The sequence below is a fragment of the Capra hircus genome, chromosome 11 (genome assembly GCF_001704415.2).
Source record: "Capra hircus breed San Clemente chromosome 11, ASM170441v1, whole genome shotgun sequence".
NCBI classification, from domain to species: Eukaryota; Metazoa; Chordata; class Mammalia; order Artiodactyla; family Bovidae; genus Capra; species Capra hircus.
Window position 1 is genome coordinate 38,167,136 of NC_030818.1, and position 15,928 is coordinate 38,183,063.

Here is a 15,928-nt window from a genome sequence, read left to right on the forward strand (position 1 = left end):
AGGGAATGCAAGAGAGAGAGGCTGCCGGGGTGGGGTGGGGGGAGCCTCTGTCCTTATCTCTGGGCTATGTAGTAGGTTGCCAACCTTGCTAGTTTGGTTGCAAGTCCCACAACAGTGGACAAGATCAGAGGAGCTTCACCACTCTATGCTTCACCACAGTTATTTTAGTGTATGGGGTTTTGGTAATAGTATTGAAGATTTTGGTGCCAGAATTTCAATGTTTGTTTCCCCAGTCGTTCAGTTCAGTTCAGTTCAGTCGCGCAGTCATGTCCAACCATTAGTGACCTCCAAACTTTAGTAAATTGTATCTTTGCTTTTGTACAGTAAGAAGATCTGTCTAGGCATTTTCTTCTACTTTTTGAGTTCTTTTTATCTATCTTCAGCCCTTTCCCCAGGAAAAAAGGGGGTTAAAACTCCCAAATTTCTATCTCCAGCCAGGAATTGTTCCTGTACATCCAACTCCTGACCTGCTATCTTCATTTGTGCACCTAATGGACATTTCAAACTGAACAGTCTGCTGACTTTCACCCTTCTTCCCAACCTTCTCTGCCTACCTGCTTCACCATCTCAATGAACAGCAATTTCGTCTTTCCATTTGCTTAGATCCAAGATCACAGAGTCATCCTTGGTTTCTCTTTTTTTCTTACACACCCTGCAGTCAGTCCTTCAGAAAACTCTATTGGCTCCATCTTTAAACTGTATCCAGAACTGAACAACTTCTCATAACTTCTTTCATGACCATGCCACCACCATCTTCCACACAAATTATTTTAGCCTCCTTATCTTTCTCCTTACTTATACCCTCACTTCTCTGCAGCCATTTCTCAGCAGAAGTTCATGTAAATGGAATTCTAGAACATGTACATTTTTGCATCTGGCTTCCTTCACTCAGCATACTTTTGAGATGCATCCTTGCTGTTAGGTATATCAGAAGTTCACTCCTTTTTAATAAATGAGTATTGTTCCACTGTGTGGATATACCCTGGTTTGTTTATCTGTTCACCTGTTGATGGGTATTTGGATTGTTTGTGGATAAAGCCATCATGGACATTTAATGTAGAAATTTTTGTGTGGACATATGTTTTCCCTTCATTTAGATAAATACTTAGGAGTGGAATCTCTGGGTCATATGGTATAGGTATGTTTAACTTTATAAGAAAGCGCCAAAGTATTTCCCAAAGTAGCCATACCACTTTGCATTCCTACCAGCAGTATGTGAAACTTTGTGATATTGTGAGCAACTTATAATATTAGCCATTTTATGGCAGGTGTGTAAGTGGCAGCTCATTGTGGTTTTATATTATGTTTCTCTGATATCTAATGATACTGAACTTTTTTATATGCTCATTATCCATCATTATGTCTTCTTTTGTGAAGAGCCCATTCAAATCTTTAATTTATTTCTTTATTTTTGTTTTTTTTTGTCTTATTAGTAGTAAGAGCTTTTTTAAAAATGCAAGTTCTCCCTGCAAGTTCTTTGTCTGATTTTTGAATGTTTTCTCCCAGTCTTTGTTTTGCCTTTTCATTCTCTTAATGCTGCTTTTTTTGAGAGCAAACATTTTTAAATTTGATGAAGTCTAACATTAATTTTTTTTTTATGTTTTGACCTCTTTATTTACTATTTATAAAATCTTACCTTTGGGAAATCTTGTAAGTGCTATAAGCCTCAGTTCCTGCTTCTATAAAATGGGAAGGATAACATACTTTCTTTCTTAAGGTTGTGGGGACTAGGTAAGAAACTCATGGTAAATATCAAATACATGTGAATGATTGTTCTGAGATATTAGAATATATAGTGTGATGGGCTATAGTAGACTGTTCCTCCATCTTAACTTAACCCAGGATTCTTCAGGTATTCCTTACAATAGGGCATCTCCTGACAGGTCTAAGGTAATGAAATCAGCAATGGCATTCTCTGGCTGTTGTTTCAGGGTAGCCCATCGTCCCACCTCAACCAATCAGAACTGAGGGGAAGGATTTCTTTCCTAGGTGAAAGGTCTCCTAAGCCCACACTGGAGAACAGTGGAGCCCTTTGCCTCCATTGCCGTTGTGTTATGGCAGCCATAACACAGCCCAGAGGTAAGCCAGCCTGAGCATATAGAGGTGATACATGCTGTGTGTGGCCAACCACATGGAGAGAACCTGGATCTTGATGGATTGTTCAGATTGTTCTATTGACCCTAGAAATCATGATACTTTTAGGGGTCCTCCGCAGTGTTGTTTTAAGAATTAATTAATTAATATTTGGCTGTGGTGGGTCTTTGTTACTCTTTGAGGGCTGTCTCTAGTTGGTGAGCAAGGGGCTACTCTCTAGTTGTGGTGCGTGGGCTTCTCATTGTGGTGACCTCTCTTGTTGTGGAGCACAGGCTTTAGGTGAGCTTCAGTAGTTCTGGTGCCTGGGCTTAGTTGCCCCATGGCATGTAGAATCTTCCCAGAGAAGGGATTGAATTCATGTCTCCTGTATTGGCAGGTGAATTCTTAACCACTTAATCGCTAGGGAAGTCCTCTCCACAATATTTTAATTTTTAAAGTCAGAAGGAATAAATAAATATCCTCCAGTCTGGATTATATTTGTCCCTATACTATTGCAGTTGTAAAATATAATTTTTATGGAGAAAGGGGCCCAAGAAGGTAAAACTACCAGGGACCAGAAAGTTATAATGTGGTCCTGATTGTTGAGCTTCCAAATTAGCCAGACTTGAACTCTGCGCTGACTCTGCACCCCTGTTTTGTGAAGTAATATATTTCCTTATGGCTCAAGCCAGTTTGAGTCAGGTGTTCAGTTACTTGAAACAGAAAACATCTCGCTGTTAACAGGGGAAGAATCCCACTCTGGGAGCTCTGGTTCCTGTGAAGTGTTGTACCTGTGTCCTGCACTCCAGAGTGCCAGGCCTTGGCTGTTCCTTAGGAGAGTCTATTGGGAGAGCTTCCCAGGCTTTCTGTCCTGGGACAAGTTGAGCATTTCAACCACTCTGCTCGGATCAGCTTCTGGATCCCCCTCCATCCTTTAACCTTTGTGTGTGTGTTTGTGATTTTCAAAGATTTAAGAATTGAGATCTTCCTTTAACAGTCACTGCCTCTGGAAGACTACTCTGGCAGACAACGCTGGCTTCTCTTCATAGGATTTAAAAAATAACCAGTGATAAGGGAGCCATCTCTTTTCCAGTTTGCCAAATATTATACTATATGTATCACAAAGAAAATTTTATTATTGCTCCCTTTTTAAATGGAGAAGGAAATGGCAACCCACTCCAGTACTCTTACCTGGAAAATCACATGGACAGAGGAGCCTGGTAAGCTACAATCCATGGGGTCACAAAGAGTCAGACACGACTGAGTGACTTCACTTTTTATTTCCCTTTAAAAAAAAATTCCTTGAAAATAATTAGAAGTCTCAAGGACCCACAGGCTTTAATTGAGTCATGGAGCCACAAATCTTGTGGTTAAAACCTGATTAATAATTTTCACTAGTATGTGGGTAACTGGAAAATGAAATCTGTGAAAAAATGTTAAGAAGGCAGTGAAGATGAAACAATTATGTAGGGATTAATGGCAGGGTGATTGACTCATTCCAGTTTTCCCAGGACTTTTCCAGTTTTTGCACTGGAAGTTCTATATCCTTGGAAAGCCCTCAATCCTAGGCAAACTTCAAGGTATAGAAAAGAGAACTCCTTGGCAGGCAAGTGGTTAGGACTCTGAACTTTCACTGCTGAGATCTGGGTTCCATCCCTGGTACGGGAACTAAGATCCTGAAAACTGTGTGGTGTGGCCAAAACAAACAAAAGTGAAGAGAAAAGGTGTGGTAGAAAGAAAATATGAAAGGACACAGGAGTTCTTGCCTGGATTTTTGCTGTGCTTTAGCTGGGTAATCATAGCAGTTGCTCAACTTCTTTGTGTCAGTTTCACACAAACACTGACCTGGGTAACAACATTTATTTGTAGTTATTATACTGAACCTACCTGTTGTCACATTCTACTTACCTGTATTTCTCACATTGCTTTTGCCTGTTCGTCATTTCTTTCCTTACAGTGGTAGGCCATCAGCAGTCTTGCGCATAGAATGCCCCCTAAGTACAAAAAGGAAAAATTCCTAGGTCCAAAAAAATAAGGAGAAATGACTTAGTGCCAGTAAGAGAAGAATGTCAAAGTTTAAAACCTGGCTGTTAGGTCTAGTAAATTATGGCAGAAGTATTGTCTTCTCTAGTGCCAGTAAAAGAAGAATATCAAAGTCCAGAACCTGGCTGTTAGGTCTGGTGAGATGGTAGAAGTATTGTCTTCTCTAGTGGTTTAAGTTGTTTCTGTGCTGATGAGCCTGAGGACACAAAGAACACTGAGCCCATGATTCCAGGTTCCTCTGACTGGCAGACAACTCATTCTGCATGAGCTGTCAGGATTTCTGGATTTAGGTTTGCCTCTGCAAGCCACATTCAGTATCACGGTAATCCAAGTCTATGCCCAACCAGTAATGCTGAAGAAGCTGAAGTTGAACGGTTCTATGAAGGCCTACAAGACCTTCTAGAACTAACACCAAAAAAGGATGTCTTTTCGTTATAGGGGACTGGAATGCAAAAGTAGGAAGTCAAGAGATACTTCGAGTAACAGGCAAATTTGGCCTTGGACTAAAAAATGGAGCAGGGCAAACGCTGACAGAATTTTGCCAAGAGAATGCACTAGTCATAGCAAACACCCTCTTCCAACAACACAAGAGAAGACTCTACACATGGATATCACCAGATGGTCAATACTGAAATCATATTGATTATATTCTTTGCAGTCGAAGATGGAGAAGCTCTATACAGTCAGCAAAAGCAAGACCGGGAGCTGACTGTGGCTCAGATCATGAACTCCTTATTAGCACAGACTTAAATTGAAGAAAGCAGGGAAAGCCACTAGCCCAATCAGGTATGATCTAAACAAAATACCTTATGATTATACAGTGGAAGTGACAAATAGATTCAAGGGATTAGATCTGATAGACAGAGTACCTGAAGAACTATGGATGGAGGTTCATGACATTGTACAGGAGGCAGTGATCGAGATCATCCCCAAGATAAAGAAATGCAAAAAGGCAGAATGGTTATCTGAGGAGGCCTTACAAATAAGTGAGAAAAGAAGAGAAGCTAAAGGCAAAGGAGAAAAGAAAAGATATACCCATTGACTGCAGAGTTCCAAAGAATAGCAAGGAGAGATAAGAAAACCTTCCTCAGTGATCAATGCAAAGAAATAGAGGAAAACAATAGAATGGGAAAGACTAGAGATCTCTTCAAGAAAGTTAGAGATACTAAGGGAACATTTCATGCAAAGATGTGCTCAATAAAGGACAGAAATGGTATGGACCTAACACAAGCAGAAGATATTAAGAAGAGGCGGCAAGAATACACGGAAGAACTGTACAAAAAAGATCTTCATGACCCAGATAACCATGATGGTGTGATCACTCACCTAGAGCCAGACATCCTGGAACGTGAAGTCAAGTGGGCTTTAGAAAGCATCACTATGAACAAAGCTAGTAGAGGTGATGGAATTCCAGTTGAGCTATTTCAAATTCTGAAAGATGATGCTGAGAAAGTGCTACACTCACTATGCCAGCAAATTTGGAAAACTCAGCAGTGGCCACAGGACTGGAAAAGGTCAGTTTTCATTCCAATCCCAAAGAAAAGTAATGCCAAAGAATGCTCAAACTACCACACAATTGCACTCATCTGACATGCTAGCAACATAATGTTAAAATTCTCCAAGCCAGGCTCCAGCAATTCATGAACTGTGAACTTCCAGATGTTCAAGCTGGATTTAGAAAAGGCAGAAGGACCAGAGATCAAATTGCCAACAGCACTGGATCATTGAAAAAGCAAAATAGTTCGAGAAAATATCTACTTCTGCTTTATTGACTATGACAAAGCCTTTGCCTGTGTGGATCACAACAAACTGTGGAAAATTCTTCAAGAGATGGGAATAACAGGCCACCTTACCTGCCTCCTGAGCAATCTGTATGAAGGTCAGGAAGCAACAGTTAGAACTGGACATGGAAAAACAGACTAGTTCCAAATTGGGAAAGGAGTATATCATGGCTGTATACTGTCACCCTGCTTAGAAATGCCAGGCTGGATGAAGCACAAGCTGGAATCAAGATTGCTGGAAGAAATATCAATAACCTCAGATATGCAGTTGGCACCACCCTTATAGCAGAAAGTGAAAAAGAACTAAAGAGCCTCTTGATGAAAGTGAAAGAGGAGAGTGAAAAAGTTGGCTTAAAGCTCAACATTCAGAAAACTAATATCATGGCATCTGGTCCCATTAGTTTATGGCAAATAGATGGGGAAACAATGGAAATGGTAAGAGACTATTTTTTGGGGCTCCAAAATCACCACAATTGATGACTACAGCCATGAAATTAAAACACGCTTGCTCCTTGGAAGAAAAGCTATGACCAACCTAGACAACATGTTAAAAAGTGGAAACATCAGTTTTCCAACAAAGGTAATTTAGTCAAAGCTATGGTTTTTCCAGTGGTCATGTATGGATGTGAAAGTTGGACTATAAAGAAAGCTGAGCATCAAAGAATTGGTGCTTTTGAACTGTGGTGTTGGAGAAGACTCTCTAGAGTCCCTTGGACTGCAAGGAGATCCAACCAGTTAATCCTAAAGGAAATCAGTCCTGAAAAATATTCATTGGAAGGACTGATACTTAATCTGAACCTGCAGTCCTTTGGCCACCTGATGCGAAGTGCTGACTCACTGGAAAAGACCCTGATGCTTAAAAAAATTTGAAGGTGGGAGGAGAAGAGGATGACAGACAATGAGATGGTTGGATGGCATCACTGACTTGATGGACTTGAGTTTGAGCAAGCTCTGGGAGTTGGTGATGGACAAGGAAGCCTGGTGTGCTGCAGTCCATGGGGTCGCAAAGAGTCAGACATGACTGAGTGACTGAAATGAACTGAACTGAACTCTGAGCTACAAGGTAGGCCAGGACCTGGGGCATCCACCTTGAACTTTTATTTTCATTTATACTGTCATCTCCTTCTATCCAGAGAGTATACATTCCAAGGCCTCCAGTGGATGCTGAAACTATGGAAAGTACTGAAGTTTATATATACTATGTTTTTCTTAGGCATACATAATTATGATAAAGTTTAATTTATAAATTAAGCACAGTAAGAGATAACAACTCTTCCCTGGTGATTCAGTCAGTAGAGTCTGCCTGCAATGTGGGAGACCTGGGTTCAATCCCTGGGTTGGAAAGATCCCCTGGCAAAGGAAATGGCAACCCACTCCAATATTCTTACTTGGAGAATTCCATGGACAGAGGAGTCTGGTAGGCTACAGTCCATGGAGTCGCAAAGATTCGGACATGACTGAGTGACTAACACTTTCACTTTCACAAGAGATAATAACAATAACTAGTAACAAAATGGAACAATTATAATAAAATACTGTGATAAAAGTTATGTAGTCTCTCAAATGTCTTATACTGTACTCATGCTTCTTGTGATGATGTGGGTTGATAAAATGCTCACGTGACAAGATGAATGAGGTGAATGACAACAGAAATTGTGACTTAACGTTAGGTTGCTATTGACATTCTGACAATAAGTCAGAAGTAGTATCTGCTTCTGGTGATCCTGGATCATTGGACCATGATGATGTCTTTGGATGTAGGCAAATGATGTCAATGGTTAGGATCTCAGGTAGGATGGAGCAGGACAGCTCAAGATTTCATCATGACACTCAGAATGGTGCAATTTAAAACTTGAGTTGTTTATTTATGGAATTTTCCATATAATATTTTCAGACCGTAGTTGGCCTTGGGTGACTGAAACTGTGGGAAGCAAAACCATGGATAACTGGGAATTGCTGTATCCTTTGCTTGCTTACTCTTATGGTTCTTCAATCCAGACACTGCCATCTGGTCTTGAGAATTTCCATTTCAAGTAATTTGTAGGGAGCTTATTTTTCCTCTGACTTTTTGAGTGAGCATATGGCTCAGACTGTGCCAATAAATATCAAAACTATAGATGCAGTAGTTGGTTCAGAAATAATGGACATACCCTAAGATAACCCCCAATGAGGAGAAGGTGTCGTGTAGGGCCTGGGTCCAGACAGCTTGGGTTCAAGTCCTGCTGTGCCACTCACTCACTGTGTGAACTTGGGAAAGTTACTTAAGTCTTTTGGGACCTCGGTTTCCTCATATGTGAGATGGGAATAATTATAATTCCTAGTTCATAGAGTTTTTATGAGTATTAAACAAGAAAATGGACATAAAGGCTTTAGTACAATTCTTTGCACATAGCTGTTGCTGTAGTTGTTATTACTGATCATGGTGACTTAAGTCAGATAATCAGATTAACTGAATGATAGAATGAAAGAGGTCATTAAGGTTAAAAAATTTCTTCATACTTTTGTGTGTAACTTTCTCTAATTTATGGGATATTTAGAAGAATCAGGGTCTAGACACTTAGTCTGCTGCAGTTTGATGACTAGGTCATGGAAATCTGTGGCCCCACTCTGAACAATGTCCTCAGACAATAGTATTTTTTGAATAAATGGATCTAAGTGGCTTATGAAAGTATACTTCTTTACTGGTAGTAAATAGTAGTCGTTACCATTTGTATAGTCATTACACCATGTGTAACAGAACTATTATTGTGCCTGTTTTACTAGAAAAGAAATTGAGTCACTGAGCAGTTTAGTAACTTGCTCTGTTCATATAGTAGTGAGCAGCAAAGTGAGGATTCAAAAAGCAGGCTGTCTGGTGCCAGAACCCTTGTTCTGAATTCTCATCTCTGTTACTCCTTCCCCACCACCAACGGAATTTAGGATTTCAGGGACAGAACAGAAGCATTGTGTTGCTACTACAGAGATTCAAACTGATATGTAGATTGAGCAGACTGTAATTGGAGATTGCAATAAATTCACCTTGCTAAATTACCCTGAGCCCACAGGAGTCTGAAATTTTAAAGATTTGAAGATCTGTTTGGTTGGAGTGGGTGGGGGGAGGGGGCATGGCAATCACAGTTTAGAAGGAATTCGCAGATGTTGATGACTACACAGTGTGTTTTAAGTCTCCATTTACATCTAAAAGAAAGATGCCCTGTGAGTGTAGCTCAGTTCTGCTGCTGCTGCTGCTAAGTCGCTTCAGTCGCGTCCGACTCTGTGCGACCCCATAGATGGCAGCCTACCAGGTTCCGCCATTCCTGGGATTCTCCAGGCAAGAACACTGGAGTGGGTTGCCATTTCCTTTTCCAATGCATGAAAGTGAAAAGTGAAAGTGAAGTCGCTCAGTCGTGTCCAACCCTCAGCGACCCCATGGACTGCAGCCTACCATGCTCCTCCGTCCAGGAGTGGCTGATTAAGGTGCATGCTGTGTCCAGCTTTGGGTACCCCTGGTATTCTAGAGACCAACACATGAATAGCAGAAATGGCCTATAACTTTTGGCCATATAACCAAATCAGACAGTATTTGGGTCCAGTTGGTTTGTGAAAATATATGCTGTTATGAATATGTTGAAAGAGAAGCCAATGTTGGGATCAGATTTGCCTGTACAAACCTTTGCCTTTCATAAAAACAGCTTTTTTTGTTAAACACTAGATTTCTTAGTATCATGATAAAATTTGATTACTGGCTACTGGTAGCCCCTGTAATGTCATTTTGCAAGAATAATGTTGATTAAATTATTTATTTTCTTGGGCTGCTTTCATATTGATGCTTAAAAAATCAGCATTTTTAATAGCTAAGTTTATCATTATTATCCAAGAAAATTTTCTTGTGGTGAATACACATATGAGTTTCTGATATACTTGTCTTTATTAAATAAGTAATCTTTAATAGTCTTTTTAGTGCTAAGTTTCTTTTATTTTAATATTATTTTTTGTCGCTGAATTGGAGTCAGCATCAGGCAAAAGAAAATATGAATTTTAAGTGGGTTTTCAGCACACACCTGAGTCTTTTCAAATACACACATACACACACACACGCACTCCACAGAAGATAATGTGTGTATGAAATTGATTGCTGAAACAACACCAAACATTAACCTATGTGATTGGTGGCCTGTGCTTTAGAAGACTTGTTGAAATACATGGAAGTTGGATTGCAGCTTTGGCCTCAAAGAATATTGGCAAATTTGCTTTTATGTGATATTAATTTGCCTCAATTATGTCATTGGTGAGTTCTTTGTTTTAGTGAATGCCAGATGTATTCTTCTTCAGAATATATTTGGTGAAACTCTTTTTCTAAATGCCAAACGGACATGAGAAAACTTTCAGTCATCTGGAGCTCGTAAATTGTTCTGAAATTTTTGGAATTTTATTGAAGGCTTGATTTCATCATAGAGCAGAGAATACCTTGGATGAATAAAAAGCAAATCAATCAGAAATGATTGGAACCAGTAATTAGAATTTCCTTGGAGAGAAAAAAATGTATGATGTAAATCCATGGCCTGGCAAAAAAAACCCTCGAAAAAACCAAAGTTGCTTTCTAACAAGTTATCAGATCTTACAGAGCAACTTCAGATGCGGACACAGATGTGAAGCTTTATTTTGTTTCCAGCAACAAGTTCCTCCCTCTCTTTTTTCGAAATTAGCTTTTCCGGAAACTTCATTTGACTAATCAAGGCTGATGGGATTTTGAGATGACTGCACTGTGGAGCATGAAATTAGAAATAACGTCCTGTGAAAATCACTGACTTTATTTCAATATGTAATTTAATGAAATGGGTCATCACTCTCCCACTTTTGTGAGTTTGGAATCTTTCCATAATATTCTGTTGACTTTTAGAATTTTCTGTGTTCTACTTTCCAATTTTGTTTACCTTATTTGAAGTATTTTTCCCTTTTGTTGTGAATTTTTATTTGAATAGAAAATCTCCCTTATCTGTCCTTTTGTGAATACTTAATCTTGTATCTTGATACTGATTAAAGATAACAAAGCAGGTTTCAAATCTCTTTGAAAATGTTTTTTAAAATGTGTTAATAGAGTTACTAAAACTGATTTATGATTTTCCCCCTTTAGTATGTCTTATCTTATACCAATGGAACTACTGAGACCAAAGCCTAAAATGGAATGGACATTATTAGTTTCTCTCTGCCCTTGGAGGAATTTTAAGGCATAAATTATTTTGATAAACTAGCATTAACTTCTTTCTCACTGTAGAATGTAGAAAGGGAAAAAAAATCCCTTTCTTCTTGGAATTTATAGTATGCTGCTAACGGAAAAATTATAAGGAATGAAATATCTGACTTTTATCATTGATTAAATAAGGCAAATATGGAAACTCTATTCAAGGTAAGAGGCTAAAAGTTTATATATCTGCAAGGGAGATATCACAAAGATATTGCTTGGGTTTAAGTTGTTGTTGGTTTTTTAAAAAATAACTCTGTTCATTCAGATGATTCGATTGCAGTTAATTTTTTAAAAGGCCAAGATTATAAAATACTTGAATTTATTCAGTACATTGGAAGAATGGCAGGATAAGAAAAGACTTTCCAATCTGATCTAAGAAAGATGAATTCCTTTTATGGAGAAAAGGAAAAAGAAGAAAAAGGGAATCTTAACAGTCATCTGCTCCAATTCCCATGAGGGAATTAGAACTTAGATGACTTGTCCAGCTTAACTCTTGTTAGTACTAGAGCCAAGGACTAGAACTAGGTGTCTTCATACCTTGTCTTTGGAGCATTCCACCTCCCTGTCCAATCTCTTTATCTACAGCCTCCTTGGTCTCTTTCACATAACCATCATTATTATCATCTATTCATGCAATACAAATTGAGCATTAGACTGAGGCACTGTTTCAAGGTTTAAGGAGCTGTTGGGTGGAGCTGACAAGTAAGTGTGCAGGATGACATGGATCTTATCTCTTTTGCCAGGCTCTGATTTTCTTGAAGTCAGGGACTGTGTTTATTTGCCTCCCTTCCAGTCCACATTGCAGAACATGCTCTATGAAGTTTTATGCAGAATGTCCTCTGCCTTAGGAAATTTCTCTACCGGTCCCTAGGCTATGAATCTTTCTGTATTGATTTCTACCTGTTGCCTCTTATTAGGAGTCCTGTATCCTCCTTTGGACTAACAATTTACTTGGTTAACCTGACTTTGATTTTGGTGTTTCTCCTGAAGATTACCTTTTGTATTAATATCATTTCTGCTTAGCACTATGCTCTGTAGTCTTTGGTCAAATGACCCTTGTATTTGCCCTTACTGCAAGCTCCCAAGATACTGCCCATAGCCTGTGCTAGAGCCCAGCTCCCACCCACCTGGAGCTGAAAGTAGTTTTATCTTTGTATTGATGAAGAAATGAGGATAACCTTACACTTGGTAGATACTCATCAGATGTTTGTGGAATGAGCAGTAAAGACACTACGTAGCGTGGTCTTTATTGTCATCCTCATTTTTTATTGAATGTTTGCCTTGGAGGGAAGGTGCAATGCAAAATGGTTTATGGTTCAAATGATCACATTCAGATAGATACATAAAAGTGAAACCTATTCTCATTCTTGAATTTCCAAATAGCTGGTTTAAACATCTGGCAAATTCTATGAATATCTGGTTATTATTTTCCTTCTCTGTGTATTGTGAAGACTTAGTTTGTATATAAGTTTTGCTATATTAAGGAGTTATTTTCTCTTCTCTCTGAGGAAATATCCAATCAGTAGAGGAAATGGGGTTTGGCTGTGTATACATGCTGAATTTCTATCACTTAGTCTTTCAAAAACTTTGAGAACTTCTTGGCTGGAGTTCACTAATAACTAGCAATTTAAAAATAATGCATGAATCAGCTTTACTTTAGACAAAATAGCACTTTTTTTTAAGAAGAAGTACATTATATTAAAGGAATATGGACAATAGATTTAAAAATTTTAATTGGTTAGAAGCTTATTTTTAGTAGTTTGCTAGCAGTTAAAAATGAGTTTATTCTGTTTCTAAGCATTCTCTAGCTTCCTTCTTCCTAATGACTCTTATAACAACAGTATTTGTCTTTTTTTGATTTTTAAAAGTAATATTTGCTCAATGCAGAAGTTTATAAAAATTGTTGTTGTTCAGCGGCTCAGTTGTGTCTGACTCTTTGTGTCCCCATTGACTGTAGCACACCAGACTTCTCTGTCCTTCACTGTCTCCTGGAGTTTGCTCAAACTCATGTCCATGAGTCAGTGATGCCATCCAACCATCTTATCCTCTGTCACCCTCTTCTCCTTAAAATCATCCATAATGAAAATGACTTAAACATTATCATTCTAAGAGACAACTGCTGTTAACATTTGGTTGTATTTCTTTCCAGACTTTTCCATATGCTCCCTTGCTCTCTATTTCTCTCTTTGCTGCACATTTATTCTAAGCATGTATGTAAATGTAGACAGTAGTAGACTTCCCAGGTGGTACTAGTGGTAAAGAGCCTACCTGTCAATACAGGAGACTTCAGAAACATGGGTTCCATCCCTGGGGTGGGAAGATCCCCTGAAGGAGGGTATAGCAACCCACTCCAATATTCTTGCCTGAGAATCCCATGGACTGAGGAGCCTGGCGGGCTACAGTTCATGGGGTCGCAAAGAGTCAGACGCAACTTAAGTGACTTAGTTGTGCATACACACATACATGCAGACAACATTGTTATTTTTGAGCATGTACATTATATTAATATATATACAAGATGTATATTGTTTTAGTCTTTCTTAGCATTTATATTTCAAACATTTCTTTGTATTTTATAATATTTTATAAAGCTTATCTTTGATTTTCTCTGTGGTAGGTGAGACAGGTAATGCTTAATCCTTTCTGGAGGAATCACAGGTATTTTTTGAGACTCATTCTACATGGTTGTAAGATAGTTATCCACATCTGGGAAGTGGTTTATAATAACAGTAAAATTATAAAGGCATATTATCAAGATGAGAGTTAAGAGATTCTTATGTTTTCCCCTAGTTATAAGCTACTTTCAAATATTCATTATATCTAAGTCTAAGCTACACAAGGTAGGGGCTATCCACTTCTGTGTTAGCACGTGGCATGAAATTCTCGAGAAAAATGTGTGGATGGCTTATTGAATGATTAGTTTTTTTTCTTGGAAGCTCTGGTTTAGCTGAAGAATCTCATAGCACACCGACAAATATTATCAAGAACGTGTCTCTCTTCCTCTCTTCCTCTCACCCTCTGGTTAAGAGTGATTGGCTTCAATAAATGTTCATCATCTTCTCTTTGTGACTCTGTTTTGCTACCATTTTCTTTGGAGTATTGACAGACCTAAAGAGACTGCTTGCTTAATGGACCTTGGAAACACAGTAGAGTTAATTTGTGTATGTTTTAGTCTTTCCAGCTAGATTTCCTATAGTGCAAATTTGTAAAAGTGAGGATTTGTGTCTTATTCTTTTGCTTCACTATTTCATTTGGACAACAGTGAAATTTTTAAACTCATACAATGTTTAAGATACAGCCAAACACAAAAGTCCTTTGCAAATAGAAGTGAACATGCATTTCTATTGTTTGTAAGTGCTAGTGCAAAGTTTAACTTCTAGTTGGTAATGTTTATATGAGAAAGCTCTTAATCATTTATTTGAAACTGATTAATAGACTATTCCTAAATTATAAAATCACTGTGAAGTCAAAGACTATATGCTCTTCAAGTAGCCAGTTAAATCAGTACATTCTGTGAAATATAAACCTAATAGTCAAACTATTTATGGGCAGCAATGTACTAACTAATTTATTTTTATTTTTACTGTCATATAGAAATACGAGTATTTAATTTGGTATTTCGATTTAATGAGGTGATTATGTGCTGATTAACTGGTATTGCACTTTGAAATTTTTAAATGTATTTGGTTGCTATGAATCCTATGGTTCATTGAATCCTATGAACAAAAAGTAAAACTTAGTCAAATACCTATGTAATATCATCTGGATGGTTTTTGTGGCTGGATGTTTGTTATTTATTTTACAAATTGTTTTTAAAAATTTTTTAAATTTTTTTCCCTTACTTTTCCTACAAATATCTGTAGAACACATACCATGTACTAAGCATTGGGTTTACCACTATGCCCCTAAAGATATTATAGTCTGGAGGGGTATCAAAAGTTTAAGCAGGCACTTAAAATGCAATGTGATGGGGGTGGTACAGAGACCACAGGAAGAGGCAATTCACCTCACTTTGGGAGGCCAAGGAAGACTTGTTTCCCAAAAGGAGGGACATTTACGGCAATCTTGGAGGATAAGTCAAGCTAGTCACCAACAAGGGAGCAAATGACCCTTCACTAAGGCTTAGAGAGCCTCCAGAAAAGCTGTAAGCAATGCAATATAAATGGAGTTGAGAGATCAAGTAGTGGAGGAAAAGGAAGTTGAAGCTGGAGGGATAAGCTGGGGCTGGATTTTGAGGCCTTGTTTGCCACACTAGGCAACCTGGGCTGCATGGTGCTATGTAAGTGGATTTCAAGCATTGAAAAATGTCAGCTGGATTTAGAAACAAAGTTGTATTTGACCTTGAAAAGAGAAGTTTAGTTGGAGCTGTGGGAGTGAAAACCAGATTGCAGCAGGTTGAAAAGTGAGTAAAAAATAATGAGAGTAAAAAATAAGTATAGACAATGGCTGTTGTCAGAAAGTTATTTTGATTTATGAAACGTTTAAAATTTGTATGTCATTAAATGTATAGGATTAGTCTTGAATTATAGATTGGCTACAATAACAGATACTAGATTTACTATTAATATCACACACCTCTCTTGATGTATGGTAATTTTATTTTCCAAGAATTTTTGAAGAAATAATGTTAGGTGATAAAACTGTTTCCTCTAAAAAGAAGAGTCTCTTTATGATCAAGACTAATGTCTTCTACTTAAGAATTATGGTTTTTTTTAGATCTGATAAGTTCCTACAAAGTTCTATCTACACTTAAGTAGTTACTGCTATAAACAAAGCAAGCTACAAGAATTAATTTTTGAGAATAGTT